The sequence below is a fragment of the Lynx canadensis genome, chromosome X (genome assembly GCF_007474595.2).
Source record: "Lynx canadensis isolate LIC74 chromosome X, mLynCan4.pri.v2, whole genome shotgun sequence".
NCBI lineage: Eukaryota > Metazoa > Chordata > Mammalia > Carnivora > Felidae > Lynx > Lynx canadensis.
Genome location: NC_044321.2, coordinates 70,118,422 through 70,139,562, shown reverse-complemented (window position 1 = coordinate 70,139,562; position 21,141 = coordinate 70,118,422). Strand labels below are relative to the sequence as shown.

General features: G+C 35.0%; 1 protein-coding gene and 1 non-coding gene across 2 annotated transcripts in view; one reads left to right on the top strand and one right to left on the bottom strand.

The window, feature by feature from the left end:
• The window catches only part of DACH2 (dachshund family transcription factor 2), a 305,011-nt gene that overhangs the window by 175,984 nt on the left and 107,886 nt on the right, over positions 1-21,141 (bottom strand). The gene's annotated exons all lie outside the window — the stretch shown is intronic.
• Positions 1,946-2,052, top strand: LOC115508022. Its single transcript, XR_003966911.1, has one exon. It is a non-coding gene; the product is annotated as a U6 spliceosomal RNA (small nuclear RNA).

Here is a 21,141-nt window from a genome sequence, read left to right as displayed (position 1 = left end):
GGGCACTTGCTGGGATGAGCACTTGGTGTTACATGCAAGTAAGTGAAGAATCACTAAATTCTATTCCTGGAAAAATATAAATAAATAAATAAATAAATAAATAAATAAATAAATAAGGAATCCTCCATAGTTTTTCCTCACCTTCTCTGTAAACCTAAAACTGGCCTAAAAATACCCTATAGATTATGGGTACCTGGTCGGTTCAGTCAGTTAAGCATCTGACTCTTGACTTTTGCTCAGGTCATGATCTCACAGTTCATGGTTATGAGCTCCACATCAGGATCTGCACGGATAGCATGGAGACTGCTTAGGATTCTCTCTCTCTCTCTCTCTCTCTCTCTCCCTCCCTCCCTCCCTCCCTCCCTCCATTGCTTGTGCTCTCTCTCTAAATAAATAAATAAACTTTAGAAATAGCCTATACATTTTTAAATGTGAGGTAACATCACTAAGATGGATATAATCAAAGCAATAGTTAACAAATTTGACCATGAATGTTCACAGAATCTTTATTCATAATGGCCAAAAAGTGGTAACAAAGCCCTGATTTTTATCAACTACTGAATGGAAAACAAAAAAAGGTATATCCATACAATGTAATGTTACTTGTCAATAAAAAGAAATAAAGTAACTATATATGCTATATCATGAAAAAGTCTTGAAAATATTATGCTAAAGACCACATATTTACATTATTCCATTTACATGGAATGTACAGAACTGGATAATCTATAGTGATAGAAAGTATTTCTTAGGACAATGGGGGAAGAGAGGCAATGAGGATTGGCTCCTAATGGGTATAGGATTTTCTTCTTGGGATAATAAAAATTTCCTAAAATTAGGGGCGCCTGGGTGGCGCAGTCGGTTAAGCGTCCGACTTCAGCCAGGTCACGATCTCGCGGTCCGTGAGTTCGAGCCCCGCGTCGGGCTCTGGGCTGATGGCTTGGAGCCTGTTTCCGATTCTGTGTTTCCCTCTCTCTCTGCCCCTCCCCCGTTTATGCTCTGTCTCTCTCTGTCCCAAAAATAAATAAACGTTGAAAAAAAAAATTTCCTAAAATTAGATTGTAGTGAGAGTTGCACAAATCTATGAATATACTAAAAATAATTGAATTGTATAGTTTGCATGATTTAATTGTATTGTAGGTGTACTATATTTCAATAAAGTTCTTAAAAATACAACAATCAATAGATACCAAGGCTGAGATCACAGAGTTGTTGGCTTTCTTTAACATGTTTAAGCAGAAATTATAAAATCCCTCCAACAAAATTATCATAAATACTCTCGAAAGAATGCAAAAACACAAACATTAGAAAAGAGATAAAAGATGTATATAAAAACCAAATGGAAATTTTAGAACTTAAAAATATAATAACAAAAGTTTTAAACTCACTGGATAGCCTCAACAGGAGAATGGAGATTTCAAAGGAAAAAGTTGTGAACTTTAAGCTAGACCATTAAAATTATCCAATCTCAACAACCAATAAAGAAGTTTTAAAAAATTGAGCAGAACCTGAGAGATCTGTGGAATAATAACAAAAAGTTGCAATAGTCATATAATTTGAGTCCTACAGAAAAGAATATGAGCAGTGCTGAAGAAATAGTGGCTGAAAGCTTCCTGAGTTTGTCACAATACATAAACCTCCTGATTAAAGAAGCTTAGTAAACTTCAAACATGATAAACCCAAAGAAATTCATGCCAGGCACATCATAATCAAACTACTGAAAAGGAAAGACTATGAGAAATCTTAAAAGCAGTAAAACAAAAAACTATGCATTACCTAAACAAGAACAACTGTTTGAATGACCATGGCATTCTTATCAGAAGCTGTGAAGAGCTTAATGAAGTGGCACATTTATAAGCACTTAAAGAAAAAAAAATACTCTCAACCCACAGTTCTATATCCACTTAAAATATCCTTCACTAAAGGTAAAATAAAGATGTTTTCAGTACTCACTTTGGCAGCACATATACTAAAATTGGAATGATACAGAGAATATTAGCATGGCCCCTGTGCAAGGATGACATGCAAATTCATGAAGCATTCCATATTTTTATGTCACTCCTCCTCAGGGAAATACAAATCAAAACCACACTGAGATACTACCTCATGCCAGTCAGAGTGGCTAAAATGAATACATCAGGAGACTATCGATGCTGGAGAGGATGTGGAGAAACTGGAGCTCTCTTGCACTGTTGGTGGGAATGCAAACTGGTGCAGCTGTTCTGGAAAACAGTGTGGAGGTTCCTCAAAAAATTAAAACTCGATCTACCCTATCACAAAGCAATACCACTGCTAGGAATTTACCCAAGGGATACAGGAGTGCTGATGCATAGGGCACTGGTATCGCAATGTTTATAGCAGCACTTTCAACAATAGCTAAATTATGGAAAGACCCTAAATGTTCATCAACTGATGAATGGATAAAGATATTTTGGTTTATATATACAATGGAATACTACTTGGAAATCAGAAAGAATGAAATCTGGCCATTTTTAGCAATGTAGATGGAACTGGAGGGTATTATGTTAAGTGAAATAAGTCAGGCAGAGAAAGACAGATGTCATATGTTTTGACTCATAAGTGGATCCTGAGAAGCTTAACAGAGGACCATGGGGGAGGGGAAGGTGGAAAAATTTACAGAGAGGGAAGGCGGCAATCCATAAGAGACTCTTAAATACTGAGAAAAAACTGAAGGTTGATGGGGGGTAGGGGACAGGGGGGAGTGGGTGATGGACATAGAGGAGGGCACGTGTTGGGATGAGCACTGGGTGATGTATGGAAACAAATTTGACAATAAATTATATTTAATGCTTTAAAAAAGATGTTTTCAGATAAATAAAAATTAAGAAGAATATTGCCAGTACACCAGCTCCAAAAGAATTGCTAAAAGAAATTTTTCAGGGCAATTTAAACGGAAAGAAACTTGAAATACCAAGAACGAAGGAAGAATAACAAATGATAAATATCTAGCAAAATATAATAGACAAATATTCTGGTCTTGAGTCTTTTTAAATAGGATTGACAAATGAAAGCAAAAAGTGTAGCATTCTTTAATGGGCTTTTCTCTGTATATAGATGCAATATGTGTGTTTGTGCTATATATATATATATATATATATATATATATATATGTATAATGGAGAGAATAAAACAAACTTTATGATGGAAAAGTTTCTCTATATCAAAACTTTAATATTTATTTCTTAATAATTAATAGAAAAAGAAGAAAGAAATCAGCAAGAATATAGAAAAACTAAACAATGCTATCAACCTACTGGATTTGACTGACATTCATAGAACTCCCACTCTGCAACAGCAACAAACACAAACTTTTAAGGTATAAATAGAACATTTGTCATTATAGAACATATACTGGGTCATAAAACAAACAGCTTTAAATAATTAGACAAATATGATCCATCAATATTGAATCAAACTAGGAATAAATGAGAAAATTCATAGGAAAATCTCCAATCACTTATAAATTAAACAACATATTTTTAAAAATCCATGGATCAAAGATAAAATATCAATATTTTTAAAAAATATTTTGAGTTGAACAAAAATACAAATACAACACATGAAAATTTGCAGGACTTTGTTAAAAAATGCTGAAAGGAAAATTATTGCAATAAATGCTTATATTAGAAAAAAAAAGGTTCGAAATTAACAATTTATGTTTTCACTTTAAGAATCTAGGAAAAGAAGAGAAAAATAAAGCAGAAGGGAGGATCATGTAAAAATAAAAGTGGAAACAGAAAAGTAGAAAAAAATCAATGAAAACAAAAGCTCTTTTTTAAAGGATGAATAAATTGGAAAATCATAAAGCAATGAAAAAGATAAACGGAAAGAAGACACAAATATTAGGAATGAAAGAGAATACCATACATACTTGAAGACTTCAAAAAATAATAATGGACTAATATGAACAACTCTATGCACATAAATTCAACAATTCATAATACAGTGACCAATACCTTGAAAACGACAGGCCTCCAAAATTCACCCAAACTGATACAGATAGTTTGCAGACAGTATACTCCTCTAAACATTGAAAATGATTTCCCCGAAAATAAATTTCTAGGCCCATATGATTTCAATGGAGAATTTTATCAAACATTTAAATAAAAAACAGCAGTAATTCTACACATATATTACAGAAGAGAAGGAAACACTTCCTGTTTCATTCTGAAAGGCAAACATTAACATAATATCAAAACAAAGATTTTACAAAAAAAGAAAATTACTGATGAATTTCCCTCACCAATGCAGATACACATATCTTTAAGAACGTATTGACAAATAGAATTCAGGTATATATAAAAAAAAATTATACACCCAACTGAAGTTTATTCCAGGGCTACAAGGCTTAGTTTTAGTGTTTGAAAATCTATCAATGTATTTCATTATATCAGCTGTCTAAAGAAGAAAAAAACAAATGATCTTATTAAACTCTGGAATAAAGAATTTGACAAAACCAATATTCAAACATGGTAAAAATTCTCCGCAATATAGGAATAGAAAGTAACTTCCTCTGTCTGATAAGGGACACTACAAAAATCTTAACAATTAACATCACACTTGACAACAAAAGAATGAATACTTCCCTAACAAGAGCACTGCAAAGATGCCTAGTCTTGCCACTACTATTTAACATAATATTGGGGATCCTATCCAGTTAAATAAGTCAAGAAAGATAAAGTCCACAAATACCCTGATACCACAGACAGAAAAGGATACTACAAGAAAAAGAACTTCAGGACAATATTGCTGGTGAATATATGTACAAAAATTCTCAAGAAAATACTAGCAAACCAAATTCAACAGCACATTAGAAGAGTTATTATCCATGATCAATTGAGATTCATCCCTGGGATGGAGAACTATCCATCATGCTACTGGAAGTCAAAAGAAAGCTGGAGTAGCCATACTTATATCAAAGAAAGTAGACTTTAAATTAAAGGCTGTAACAAGAGATGAACAAGGGCATTATATAATAATTACAGGGTCTATCCATCAAGAAGAACTAACAATTATAAATGTCCATGCACCAAATACGGGAGCCCCCTAATATATAAAACAATTACTCACAAACATAAGCAACATTATTGACAAGAAGTGGTAATTTCAGGGGACTTTAATACCCCACTTACAACAATGGATAGATCACCGAGACACAGGATCAATAAAGAAACAAGGGCCCTGAATGATACATTGGATCAGATGGACTTGACAGATATATTTAGAACTCTGCATCCCAAAGTAAGAGATTATACTTTCTTCTCCACTGCACATGGAACATTCTCCAAGATAGATCACACACTGGGTCACAAAACAGCCATCATAAGTATACAAGAATTGAAATCATACCAGGCATACTTTCAGACGACAATGCTATGAAGCTTGAAATCAACCACAGGAAAAAGTCTTGAAAACCTCCAAAAGCATGGAGGTTAAAGAACACCCTACTAAAGAATGAATCCGTTAACCAGGAAATTAGAGAGGATATTAAAAAATATATGGAAACAAATGAAAATGAAAATACAACAATCCAAATGCTTTGGGACGCAGCAAAGGCAGTCCTGAGAGGAAAATACATTGCAATCCAGGCCTATCTCAAGAAACAAGAAAAATCCCAAATACAAAATCTAACAGCACACCTAAAGGAAATAGAAGCAGAGCAGCAAAGACAGCCTAAACCCAGCAGAAGAGAAATAATAAAGATCAGAGCAGAAATAAACAATATAGAATCTAAAAAAACTGTAGAGAAGATCAATGAAACCAAAAGCTGGTTTTTGAAAAAATAAACAAAATTGATAAACCTCTAGCCAGGCTTCTCAAAAAGAAAAGGGAGATGACCCAAATAGATGAAATCATGAATGAAAATGGAATTATTACAACCAATCCCTCAGAAATACAAGCAATTATCAGGGAATACTATGAAAAATTATATGCCAACAAATTGGACAACCTGGAAGAAATGGACAAATTCCTAAACACCCACACACTTCCAAATCTCAATCAGGAGGAAATAGAAAGCTTTAACAGACCCATAACCAGCGAAGAAATTGAATCAGTTATCAAACATCTCCCAGCAAATAAGAATCCAGGACCAGACGGCTTCCCTGGGGAATTCTACCAGACATTTAAAGCAGATATAATACCTATCCTTCTCAAGCTGTTCCAAAAAATAGAAAGGGAAGGAAAACTTCCAGACTCATTCTATGAAGCCAGCATTACGTTGATTCCTAAACCAGACAGAGACCCATTAAAAAAAGACAACGAAAGGCCAATATCCCTGATGAACATGGATGCAAATATTCTCAATAAGATACTAGCAAAACGAATTCAACAGCTTATAAAAAGAATTATTCACCATGATCAAGTGGGATTCATTCCTGGGATGCAGGGCTGGTTCAACATTCGCAAATCAATCAACTGATACATCACATTAATCAAAGAAAAGATAAGAACCATATGATCCTGTCAATCGATGGAGAAAAAGCATTTGACAAAATTCAGCAACTTTCTTAATAAAAACCCTCGAGAAAGTCGGGATAGAAGGAACATACTTAAACATCATAAAAGCCATTTATGAAAAGCCCACAGCTAATATCATCCTCAATTGGGGAAAACTGAGAGCTTTCTCCCTGAGATCAGGAACACGACAGGGATGTCCACTCTCGCCGCCATTGTTTAACATAGTGTTGGAAGTGCTAGCATCAGCAATCAGACAACAAAAGGAAATCAAAGGCATCAAAATTGGCAAAGATGAAGTCAAGCTTTCACTTTTTGCAGATGACATGATATTATACGTGGAAAATCCGATAGACTCCACCAAAAGTCTGCTACAACTGATACATTAATTCAGCAAAGTTGCAGGGTACAAAATCAATGTACAGAAATCAGTTGCATTCTTATACACTAATAATGAAGCAACAGAAAGACAAATAAACTGATCCCATTCACAATTGCACCAAGAAGCATAAAATACCTAGGAATAAATCTAACCAAAGATGTAAAAGATCTGTATGCTGAAAACTATAGAAAGCTTATGAAGGAAACTGAAGAAGATATAAAGAAACAGAAAAACATTCTGTGCTCATTGGTTGGAAGAATAAATGTTGTCAAAATGTGAATACTGCCCAAATCTATCTACATATTCAATGCAAGCCCAATCAAAATTGCACCAGCATTCTTCTCGAAGCTAGAACAAGCAATCCTAAAATTCATATGGAACCACAAAAGGCCCCGAATAGCCAAAGTAATTTTGAAGAAGAAGACCAAAGCAGGAGGCATCACAATCCCAGACTTTAGCCTCTACTACAAAGCAGTCATCATCAAGACAGCATGGTATTGGCACAAAAACAGACACATAGACCAATGGAACAGAATAAAAACCCCAGAACTAGACCCACAAAAGTATGTCCAACTAATCTTTGACAAAGCAGGAAAGAATATCCAATGGAAAAAAAAAACAGTCTCTTTAACAAATGGTGCTGGGAGAACTGGACAGCAACATGCAGAAGAATGAAACTAGGCCACTTTCTGACACCATTCACAAAAATAAACTCAAAATGGATAAAGGACCAGAATGTGAAACAGGAAACCATCAAAACCCTAGAGGAGAAAGCAGAAAAAGACCTCTCTGACCTCAGCCGCAGCAATTTCTTACTTGACACACCCCCAAAGGCAAGGGAATTAAAAGCAAAAATGAACTACTGGGACCTCATGAAGACAAAAAGCTTCTGCAAAGCAAAGGAAACAATCACCAAAAGTAAAAGGCAACCAACGGAATGGGAAAAGATATTTGCAAATGACATATCAGACAAAGGGCTAGTATCCAAAATCTATAAAGAGCTCACCAAACTCCACACCCGAAAAACAAATAACCCAGTGAAGAAATGGGCAGAAAACATGAATAGACACTTCTCTAAAGAAGACATCTGGATGGCCAACAGGCACATGAAAAGATGCTCAACGTCCTTCCTCATCAGGGAAATACAAATCAAAACCACACTCAGATATCACCTCACACCAGTCAGTGGCCAAAATGAACAAATCAGGAGACTATAGATGCTGGAGAGGATGTGGAGAAATGGGAACCCTCTTGCACTGTTGGTGGGAATGCAAACTGGTGCAGCCACTCTGGAAAACAGTGTGGAAGTTCCTAAAAAAATTAAAGATAGACCTACCCTATGACCCAGGAGTAGCACTGCTAGGAATTTACCCAAGGGATATAGGAGTACTGATGCATAGGGGCACTTGTACCCCAATGTTTATGGCAGCACTCTCAACAATTGCCAAATTATGGAAAGAGCCTAAATGTCCATCAACTGATGAATGGATAAAGAAATTATGGTTTATATACACAATGGAGTACTACGTGGCAATGAGAAAGAATGAACTATGGTCCTTTGTAGCAACGTGGATGGAACTGGAGAGTGTTAGGCTAAGTGAAATAAGCCATACAGAGAAAGACAGATACCATATGGTTTCACTCTTATGTGGATCCTGAGAAACTTAACAGAAACCCATGGGGGAGGGGAAGAAAAAAAAAGAGGTTAGAGTGGAAGAGAGCCAAAGCATAAGAGACTCTTAAAAAGTGAGAACAAACTGAGGGTTGATGCGGGGTGGGAGGGAGGGGAGGGCGGGTGATGGGCCTTGAAGAGGGCATCTTTTTGGATGAGCACTGGGTGTTGTATGGAAACCAATTTGACAATGAATTTCATATATTAAAAAAAAAAAGTGATTCGTCCCTGGGATGGAAAGATAGTTCAATACGTGCAAACTAATAAATAAGATACATTAAATTAACAGAACAAAATTAAAAAAAATTCTTAGGATCATCTCACTAGACACAGAAAAAGCATTTGAAAAAATTCAACATCTGTTCATGATTAAAAAACTCTTAAAGGGGCGCCTGGGTGGCGCAGTCGGTGAAGCGTCCGACTTCAGCCAGGTCACGATCTCGCGGTCCGTGAGTTCGAGCCCCGCGTCAGGCTCTGGGCTGATGGCTCGGAGCCTGGAGCCTGTTTCCGATTCTGTGTCTCCCTCTCTCTCTGCCCCTCTCCCCGTTCATGCTCTGTCTCTCTCTGTCCCAAAAAAAATAAATAAACGTTGAAAAAAAAATTGAAAAAAAAACTCTTAAAAATAATACATGAAAAGTTGATCAGTGTCATTATCAATTAGAGAAATGCAAATTAAATCCATGATTAGATTCCACTACACATATTGAAAAACAAATATGCTTAAAAAATATATATTGACAGTACCAAATGCTTGCACCACTGAAGGGAAACTAGAGTACTCTAACATGTCTGATGCAAATGCAAAAGGGTGCATCTGCTTTGAAAAACAGCATGGTAACTTGTTATAAAACTAAACATACCATACAACTCAGTACTCATGCTCCTTGGTATTTACCCAAGTGAAGTCAAACTTTAAAAAAAAAAATCTGCATGTCAATGTTTATAGAGCTTTATTCATACTTACCAAAAATTGGAAGCAACCAAGTTGTTCTTCTCTAGGTGACTAGGTAAATTGTGATATATCTATACAATGGAGTACTATTTGGAAATTAAAAGGAATAAACTGTCAATCCACACAACAATATGGATCAGTTTTAAATGCACATTGCTAACTAAAAGAAGCTGGTTTGAAAAGGCTGGGTGCTCCATGATTCCAATTATATGACATTCTTGAAATGATAAGACAAAATAAATCTGAATTAAAAACTAAGGTAATATGAATTAAGAATTGGTTTTGGTGCCTGGTAGGCTCAGTTGGTTAAGTGTCCAACTTCAGGTCAGGTCGTGACCTCATAGCTTATGAGTTCCAGCCCCTTGTCAGGCTCCGTGCTGACAGCTCAGAGCTCGGAGCCTGGAGCCTGCTTCAGATTCTGTGTCTCCCTCACTTTCTGCCACTCCCCTTCTTGCACTCTGTCTGTCTCTCTCTCTCAAAATAAATATTTAAAAAATTTAAAAAAATAAAAAGAGTGGATTTTAGTTATAATAATGTATCAATGTTGCTTCAAAAATTTTTGATTATACTATAGTGATGTAAGATGTCACTAATAGGACAAACTGGGCGTGAGTATAAAGAAGCACTCATTATCTTTGCAGTATTTCTGTAAATCTAAAAATAGTTTTTTTTAATCCTATATTTAAAATATCCATAAAATATGCCAAAAGGTAATTTTATCAAATTATTTATAAATAAGATTTAAATTATTGAAAAATGATTGAGGAAGACAGCAGATTGAGATTCTAAATAATGGAGATATTGCTATCAAAAGGCTATAGAATTATATTAGTTATAGTAGCTTATTAAAAGTCTGACAGACATCTATTCCATCCGTACTTCCTTCCACCTTTACTAACCCCTTTCCTGCTCCAAAACATATATACAAACACTCAAAAATGAACACATGCTAACCTCAAAACTCTTTAGAAAATAGTGATAATCACAACTACCACTCATTTGGTGCATTATATTATCTAAATTTGATGTATCCATTACAGTACATGGCATAAAGTAAAAAGTAAATATTACTTGAATATAACTAACATAATAATGACTAAATGTCTAGCATTTGATAGAAGTTTCAAATTTACATTTGAAAAATAATTTTAAAATCTTACTTTGAGATAAAAGAGCTATTATGCAGATAAGGGAAAAGAATGGCTAGATTAGAAGTAATCAATTGCAGTAAAAATCTTCTAACTCCAAACCATTCTACATATTTTACATTGTACTCTTTTTTTAATTTTTTAATGTTTTTATTTTATTTTTTAGAGAGAGAGAGACAGAGTGCGAGTTGGCGGGGGGGGGGGGGGGAGGTCAGAGAGAAGGAGACATAGAATCTGAAGCATGCTCCAGGCTCTGAGCTATTAGCAGATAGCCCGAAGCGGGGCTCAAACTCACAGATGTTGAGATCATGACCTGAGCCGAAGTCAGACACCCAACCAATTGAGCCATCCAGGTGCCATTTTATTTACTTTTTTTTATTTGTTAACGTTTATTTATTATTGAGAGACAGAGAGAGACAGAGCATGAGTAGGGAGGGGCAGAGAGAGGAGACACAGAATCCGAAGCATGCTCCAGGCTCTGGGCTGTCAGCACAGAGCCCTATGTGGGGCTGGAACTCACAGACTGCAAGGTCATGACCTGAGCCGAAGTCGGATGCTTAACCGACTAAGCAACCCAGGAGCCCAAAACTATTCATTCTAACACATGCCAATAAAAATATACTTTCTTAAAAAAAATCCCCTTGTAAAGTTAGGGTAACACATTAATGCATATTAAGCAAAATCAGATACCATTTTCTCATATCTACATTTATCATATCTCCTTTATAATTCATGTTCTGATCCTCTCACAAAAATATATCACTTTTTTCTTTGCCTCATTCTCATAGTATTTACATTCTTCTTTGCCTCATTCTTATAGTATTTATATTTAATATTGATAATTTGTGAATGACCTTAAAGCCCTAAAAATTTTAGCCTTTTGAAGGACAAATGCTATCTTCTTTATCATTTAATACTCCATGTTTAACACATTGCTTGGTCCATAAAAGGTATGAAATATTTGTTGAATAACTGAATCAGTGTATGAATGAATTCATAATTACAAATTATGGTTGTTTCTTTTAAATAACAGACTGAAAAAAATAACACCATGTAGGTTCATTGTGTATCTGTAAGGGCTTATATGCAACCAGGAGGTCATTTTCAACACTAATGGAGAGAGATTTTGTTTCATCTATAGTTTATATAACCCATTTTTCTGTGACCAATGACACATATTTGCAAAATAGCTAGTTGAGGGGGCTGCTACATTCTATGACCATGAAACTAACTGCTCCAGAAATTGTACAAACTGTGCCTTATTTGTGTGGTATAAAACCTAACTGAACTAGGCAACCATACCCTTAATGTCAAAAATACACTGGAACTTCTGTTGTATATTTCAATTCAATCAACAAGTACTTATTGTGCGATTGCTTATGTGAGCAGCCTTTTATTTCTAATATGTTCTAATGTACTTTCTTTTATTACTTGAATAACTACCCACTCCCTTAGAGAAACTCAGTATTTCGTGAGTTCTGCTCTGATTAAAAATTATGTTATAGTAGAGTTCCAGAGAGTTTAAAAGGGTTTTAAATCTTCAAGGTTAAATCTCTTTCTTAGGCCTCTTATGTTAAATGGCAAATACAATTCAACTAAAACTCTGGACTAATCACGTTCAACTTTTTTTTTTTTTTTTTTCAACGTTTTTTTTTTTATTTATTTTTGGGACAGAGAGAGACAGAGCATGAACAGGGGAGGGGCAGGGAGAGAGGGAGACACAGAATCGGAAACAGGCTCCAGGCTCCGAGCCATCAGCCCAGAGCCTGACGCGGGGCTCGAACTCACGGACCGTGAGATCGTGACCTGGCTGAAGTCGGACGCTTAACCGACTGCGCCACCCAGGCGCCCCTAATCACGTTCAACTTTTATGGAAATCATAGTCACATGTTTTTTTTTTTTAACATCTCCCAAATTGCACCTGAACATAATTCACAATTTGTTCTAATTCACTGTAACAGAAGAGCAAGCCAGATAATTTTTTTGGTCATTAAAATGTATAAAGAAAAAATTATTTTCAAGGGCCAAATCTATTATAGAAAGAGCTTAAAGTTAGCATCAGTCTTCATAGATTAATTTCTTACCCACTAAAATGATGTTTATAATGGGACACAGTTCCCTACTAGCAAGCAGCCAAAATGGCACATCAGTAAACCAATAACCCATATTCAGATAAAAAAATGTTCCCTCTATTAAACAAATATATTTCTCTTATATTTCTCATATTGACATATGAACAAACACAATGTAATTATTAGGTAACAAATGTTTATGTGTTGCTTTTGTTAAAAACAACTAAAATTTTTTTAACTTGAGGTTTGTTGTTTTTCCATCAGCTACTAAAAAAGATATTTTAAATAGAAAGAATAATTAACTGAGTTTATCAGAAAGCTTCTAGGAAGCTTCCCCTGACTCCTCGATTATCTCTGTTAATTGCCACCTTCCATTCCTTGATATTTTGAAGTACAAGACCTTTTTGGACATTGCGACATTTAATTTTGAAATGAAAACATAATAAATTCTTGTTTTATAGTTTCATTAAGAAAAGAGGAAATATTTATCAGATCCTGAAAGTGTATGTAAAATGACAGGGAAAAAGTGATGTGTTCAAATATTTGATCATAACTTTACCCTTCAAACTTTTATGCCTTCAGGGCCTTCCACAATAAAGTGAGCAAAAGCTTTTTTGTTTTGTTTTTTTTTTTTTGTTTTTTTTTTTTGAATTAAATAACCCTTCCCTTGCCTGTTGGACACACAAATCATATACTTGCATAAAGTAACTATGGCACAGGAAAGCAAGCTATGATTTTCACCCACTTTTGCAGATGACCAACAGTTTGCACTAGATCATTGTATAATAGATCTTTATTATGAACTCTGTCCTGTGAGGCTTCAGTGTACACATTTCCTCATCAATATTTGATGTATTTCTGACAAGAAAGAGAATAGGTTTGGGAGGTTGAACCTAAAATCTTCTGACATTCTGTTTTGGGACATTGCTGTGGCATAAGAGCATGGCAAAATAGATACGGAAACATGATTAAATATACATATTTAATAAATAATACATATGTAACTTTCATATGTAATATCACGTTCTTTTACTTTAATATTTAAATACCTATTTCAAGTTTAAAATGTGCAGTATGTATGTGTATAGCTCTCAATGCCTGCCCATGCATATAAAGAAGGGGATTTAAAAAAAGGGGCCACACACAAAAATTCTCAAAAGTGACAGTATGTGAATCTATATGCTTGGATACATGCCATTGTTCATATGAGGGATACTTTTTTTTCTTATGTTATTAAGGTTTTTATTTTAATTTCAGTATAGTTAACAATGTTCTATTAGTGTTAGGTGTACAAAACAGTAATGCAACAATTTTATACATTGCTCAGTACTCATTAACATAAGCGTACTCATCAATCCCCATCACCTATTTTACCTATCCCTACACCTACCTCCCCTCTGGGAACCATCAGTTCGTTCTCTATAGTTAAGAGTCTGTTTCTTGATTTTATGTATGTTTTGTGTGTCTATGTGTGTGTGTGTGTGTGTGTGTGTGTGTCTTTTTTCCTTTGTTCAATTGTTTTGTTTCTTAAATTCCACATATGAATGAAATCATACTATTAATCTTTCTCTAAGTGACTTATTTTGCTTATTATACTGTTTAGCTCCATCCATATTGTTGCAAACGACAAGATTTCATTCTTTTTTATGGCTGTGTAATATTCCATTATATCTACATCTATATCTATCTATCACATCTTCTTTATGCATTCCTCTAATATAAGGGATATCTTTAGGTGTATCTTTCATTTGGAAACTGTAAAGATCAATGGGTCAAAGTAATAATAGTAATGGCACAGGCATGCCTTACCAATTAAATTTCATGACACTAAGCAATAAAAATGCATGTACTTAAATTGGTAAAAATTTGGGTAACTGAGAGAGATTGTGCAGCTAATAAAAATCTGTTGTCGACACAGCTGCCTGAAAGCTGCCATTATAGGTTTAGATTACTAAAGACTATTGGGGGTAATCTAAATTTTGTGTATAACCCAATATGATCATTATAGCTGTTGTATCATTATACTTTAATCTTTGGAATGAACTGAATCCCATAATGGCAGAATATGGAATTGTGCTCTAATTAAAGACACAGCATTAGAAAAGGCACCAGGTCACACATCCTAGACACTTGGGTTGTACGAACATATCCAGCATAAAAGCAAAGAGAAAATAAGATTTTTCAACAACATTCTGCTTTCTGCTTTGCTTAGAATACAATGAATTTTGTTCTTTGATGAGAAGGGGAAGAAGAGCTATTACCAAAATCCCCTTTAAGGAGGAAGGTGAGGGAAGATAGTGGCAGAGTAGGAGGACCTCAGTCTTGCCTTATCCCACAAATAAAACTAGATAACCATAAAATCAATCTCAATACCCAAGAAATCAACCTGAATACTGGAAAAACAAACTCCACAACTAAAAGTACAGAAAATACCACATTGAATAAGATAGGAAGTGCAGATACATGGTTTGGGAAAGAAACAGACCTTGACCACTGCAGAGGGGAGGGAGCTGTGGTCAAGGAGAAGGGTGACAGACAGACTAGCACACAGGAAACCACACAGGGAAGATAATTTCCCACAGCAATTGGCTTGGAAGATGAGAAGGGACAAATTTTGTGATTTCCTGAAAACAGTGGGGCTTAAAGTTTGAAGTTCTAAAGGAAAGCAGGCTTGGATCAGAGCCCAGAGGCATTGGAGCTGCTCTTGGAGAGAGAGCAGAGAAAATAGCCCACATACAGACAGCATGGAAGCACCAATCTGAAGTGCACCTGGGCACACAGTGGAGATGTAATTTACTCATTTTGGAACATGTCCCACAGAAGCAGAATTCAGAGACCCCTCCAGGAGCAATAAAACTGGCAAGCACCATTTCCCTTCCACACCCTTTAGCATAAGCACAGGGACACCTGTGTGAATCAGCACACTGCCCACACTGGCTACCTAACTGGTTTACACCAAGCTGTGCACATCTGTACTCTTGTGGAACCAAGTTTCCCACTCATGTTTTCCTCAATCCCAGTGCAATGGATTACCTCCCATAGAGCTTGTCTAAATCTCTGACCATACTGCATCTCCTGATCCAGGAGTTCTGTAGGGCCTTGGTTCTGGTGGCAGTGGCAACAGGTCACATTCCACGAGCAGACCAGAAAACATCTAGTAAAAATGTGCCACACTCAGGCCAGGGATGAAACTTCCCACAATAAGCAAAGAGAACCTCTGCAGATAGGAGGATAGAAAAGCCAAGATACATCAGAGCACACCCAGCACACACTTCAGACACTCCCTGAGACAACAGGTCCTGGATAACAAGGAATACTACACTGCACAGCACTATAGGATCACTTCTTCAAAGGTCATTATGCTCAAGAACAGGAAAAGGAGCTGACATTCCTCACAAGCAGAAGCAGACACAGAGACATGTCAAATTGAGAAGACAGAGGAATTTGCCCCCAAAGAAAGAACAGGACAAGGTCATGGCCAGAGATCTAAGTGAAACAGATATAAATAGCATGCCTGAGAGATAATTTAATGTAATAATCATAAAGATAGTCACTGAACTTGAGAAAACAGTGTGAGACATTGGTGAGATCCTTAACACAGAGATAAGGAATAATATACCAGACTTGAAGGGCTCAATAAATGAAATGAGAAACATTCTTGATGGAATGAACAGCAAGCTGGAAGAAACAGAGGAATTGATGACATAGAAGACAAAGTAATTGAAAGCAATGAAGATGAACAAACAAGGAAAAGAAGGATTATGCAACACGAGACTAGATTTAGGAAACTCAGTGACTCACTCAAAAGTAATAATATTCATATTATATGAGTCACAGAAGAAGAGACAGAAAAGGGGGTAGAAAATTTCTTTGAAGAAATAATAGATGAAAATATGCCTAATCTGGGGAAGGAAACAGACATCCAGATCCAGGAGGCACAGAGAACTCCCATTAAAATCAACAAAAGCAGGCCAACACCAAGACATATTGTAATAAAGTTTTAAAAATATAGTGATTAAGAAATAATCTCAAAGCAACAAGACAAAAGTAGTCCTTAAATTGGAAGGGAAGACCCATAAGGCTAGCTGGAGACTGCTCAACAGAAACTTGGCATGCCAGGAAGGAGTGACATAGTATATTCAAACTGCTAAATGGGGAAAATCTTCAAACAAAATATACTATCCAGCAAGGCTATCATTCAGAATAGTAGAGATAAAGAGTTTCCCAGACAAGCAAAAACTAAAAGAGATTGTGACTACTAAACCAGCCCTGCAAGAAATATTAAAGAGGACTCTTTGAATGGGAAGAAAAGACCAAAAGTGACAAAGACAAAAAAGTATCTGAGAAAATCTCCAAAAATAATGACAAAAACAAGTAATAAAATGATACTAAAAACATATCTGTCAATATTTACTTTGAGCATAAACGGACCAAACACTTCAAATGAAAGACATAGGATATCAAAATGGATAAAAACCGAAAGACCAAAAGTGACAAAGACTTGAAAGGAACAGAGAAAATCTCCAGAAACAATGACAAAACAAGTAATAAAATGCCACTAAATACATATCTATCAATAATTAATCTGAATGTCACTGGACTACATGATCCAAACAAAAGACACAGGGTATAAGAATAGTTAAAAATAAAAATAAAAACAAGATACATCTATATGCTGCTTATAAGAGCTTCATTTCAGATCTAAAGACACTTGCACATTGAAAGTGAGGGGATAAAGAAATATTTATCATGTAAATGGATGTCAAAAGAAAAATGGAATAGCAATACTTATGATGGACAAACTAGACTTTAAAACAAAGACTTTAACAAGAGAAAAAAAAGGGCATGCTATCATAGTAAAGAAGACAATCCAACTAGATGATATAACAATTATAAATCTGTATGCACCAAACATGAAAGCACCCAAATATATAAAACAATTAAAAACAAACTCATGATAATAATATAATAAAACTACAGGACTTTAACACCCACTTAATAAATAATAAAAGGAACTCATGATAATAATATAATAAAAGTACAGGACTTTAACACCCACTTATCAATGGACAGATCAAGTAAACAGAAAATAGAAAAGGAAACAATAGCTTTGAATGACACAGTGGACCAGATGGATTTAACAGAAACATTTAAAACATTCTATCCTAAAAGACCAGAATACACACTCTTTTCAATTACACATGGGATATTCTCCAGAATAGATCACATATTTGATCACAAAACAGGCATCAACAAATAAGAAACAAAACAACAGATCAAAGAAGCAAGAGCTTGTTCTTTGAAACAATTAATAAAATTGATAAACCTCTAGAGAGAATTATCAAAACAAAAAGAGAAAGGACACGAAAAATAAAATAACAAGGGAGGAGAAATAACAACTAACACTACAGAAATACAATTATAAGAGAATATTATGAAAAACCATATGCCAATAAATTGGACAACCTGGGAGAAATGGATAATTTCCTAGAAACACATAAACTACCAAAACTAAAATAAGAAGAAATAGAAAACTTGAACAGAATGAGTCAGCAAAGAAATTAAATCAGTAATAAAATATCTCCCAACAAACAAATGTCTAGGGCCAGATGATTTAACAAGTAAATACTACCAAACACTTAAAGAGTTAACACCTATTCTCCTCAAAACTATTCCAAAAAATAAAAAGATAAAAAGGAAGGAAAACTTCCAGATTCATTCTATGAGGTCAGCCTTACTCTGATACCAAAACCAAAGACTCCACTATAAAAGAGAACTACAGGCCAAAATCCTTGATGAACATGGATGCAAAATTCACAATAAAATACTAGCAAAATGAATCCAACATTACATCAAAGGTATCATTAATCATGATCAAGTGGGATTTACTCCTGGGTTGGAACTGTGGTTAAATATTCACCAATCAATGTGGCACACCATGTGAATAACAGAAAGGATAAGACCATATGATCCTTTTAATAGATTTAGGAAAAACATATTTCAAATTCCAACATCAATTCATGATAAGAACCCACAACAAAGTGGTATTTCGAGGAAATATATCTCAATATAATAAAGGGCATATATGAAAAAAACACAGCTAATAACATTCTCAATAGGGAAAAACTGAGAGGTTTTCCTCTATGGTCAGGAACAGACAGGGATGTCCACTCTCACACTGTTACTTACCACAGTACTGGGAGTTTTAGTCACTGCAATCCCATGGCAAAAAGAAATAAAAGGCATCCAAATCAGCAAGGAAGAAGTGAAACTTTCAGTATTTGCAGATGACATACTATATATAGAAAACCCTAAAGACTCCAAAGACCAAAGAATTGCTAGAACTGATAAATGAATTTAGTGAAGACCCAGGGTACAAAATCAACATAAAGACATCTGTTGCATTTCTACACACCAATAAGAAAACAGCAGAAAGAGAAATGAAGGAATCCATCCCAATTAGAATTGCCCCCCAAAAACCTTATGGTATCTAGAAATAAACCTAACCCTTAACAAAATACCATCAACACTTTTCACAAAGCCAGAGCAAACAATCTGAAAATTTGTATGGAACAACAAAAGATCTCAAATAGCCAAAGTAATCTTGAAAAAGGAAAGAAAAGCTGAGGTGTCACAATTCTGAACCTCAAATTACATTACAAAGCTGTAGTCATCAAGACAGTATGATACTGGCACAAAAACAGACACATAGTCCAATGGAATGGAATAGATAAACCAGAAGGGAGCCCACACCTATACGGTCAATCTGTGAGATAGCAAGAAAGAATATCCAAAGAGAAAAATTGTCTCTCCAAAAATGGAGTTGGGAAAACAGGACAGCAAGGTGCAGAAGAATGAACCTGGACCATTTTCTTACACCATACACAAAAGTATATTCAAAATGGATCAAATACCTAAATGCCAGACCCCAAACCATAAATGTCCTAGAAGCAAGCACAGGCAGTAACCTCTTTGACATTGGTTATACGAATTTTTTCTATATTTGTCTCCTGATGCAAGGGAAACAAAAGCAAAAATAAACTATTAGGATTTCACAAAAATTAAAAAAAAACTGCACAGCAAATGAAATAATCAACAAAATTATAAAGGCAACCTATGAAATTGGAGAAAATAATTGCAAACGACATATTTGATAAAGGGTTAGTATCCAAAATATATAAAGAACTTATAAAATTCAACATTCCAAAAAGGAATAATCCAATTAAAAATGGGCAGAGGACATGAATAGACATTATTCCAAGAAAACATACACATGGCTAACAGACATATGAAAAGATGCTCAACATCACTCATCGTCAGGGAAATACAAATCAAAACTACAATATGATATCATTTCCCACCTGTCCAAATGACCAAAATTAACAACACAAGAAAGAACAGGTGTTGGTGAGGATGTAGAGAAAGGAGAATCCTCTTGCAATGTTGGTGGTAAATGAAAATGGTTCAGCCACTATGGAAAACAGTATGGAGGTTCCTCAAAAAGTTACAAATAGAACTACTCTATGATCCTGTAGTTATACTACTAGGTATTTACCCAAAGATGATTCAAAAGTACTAATTCAAAAGTATACATGCATCCCAATGTTTATAGCATTATCTACAATGGCCACATTATAGAAACATCCCAAGTGTCCATAAACTGATAAATGGATTATATATATATATATATATATGTATGTATATATATGAATAATATATATATACACATATATATGTGTGTATATATATACACATATACATATAATGGAATATTACTTAGCCACAAAAAAGAAAAAAATCTTGCAATTTACAATGACATACATGGAGCTAGAGAGTGTTGTGCTGAGTGAAATAAGCCAGAGAAAGATAAACACCATATGATTTCACTCATATGTGGAATTTAATAAACAAAAAAAAAAAAAACAAGCAAAGGGGAAAAAGACACACACACACACACACACACACACACACACAGACTCCTAACTACAGAGAAGAGACTGATGGTTACCAGAGGGGAGGTGGGTGGGTGGGATGGGTAAATAGGTGATGGAAATTAAGAGTCTACTTGTTTTGATGAGCAACAGGTGTTGCATGGAAGTGTTGAATCACTATATTGTACACGCAAAACCAATATAACTAACTAAACCAATATAAATACAATTAAATGGAATTTAAATAAAAACTTTTTAAAAACCCTGCAAATAGATTAGAAATGAAGAATGCACATATTACCCTTTTGTATTGTCATTGCTGATATTCTATCTTAGGCTTTATGTCCTCAAACTGAGAATATTACAATCTCTAACTAGAGCCATAAGTCCAGACACTTTTCACACCTTCGTCTCTGCTCCAGTATAACTGCCTAGAGCTGCCAGATAAATACACTTAAAATTCCCATTTCATCATCCTCTGTTCAACAAATTCATTTGCTTCCTACA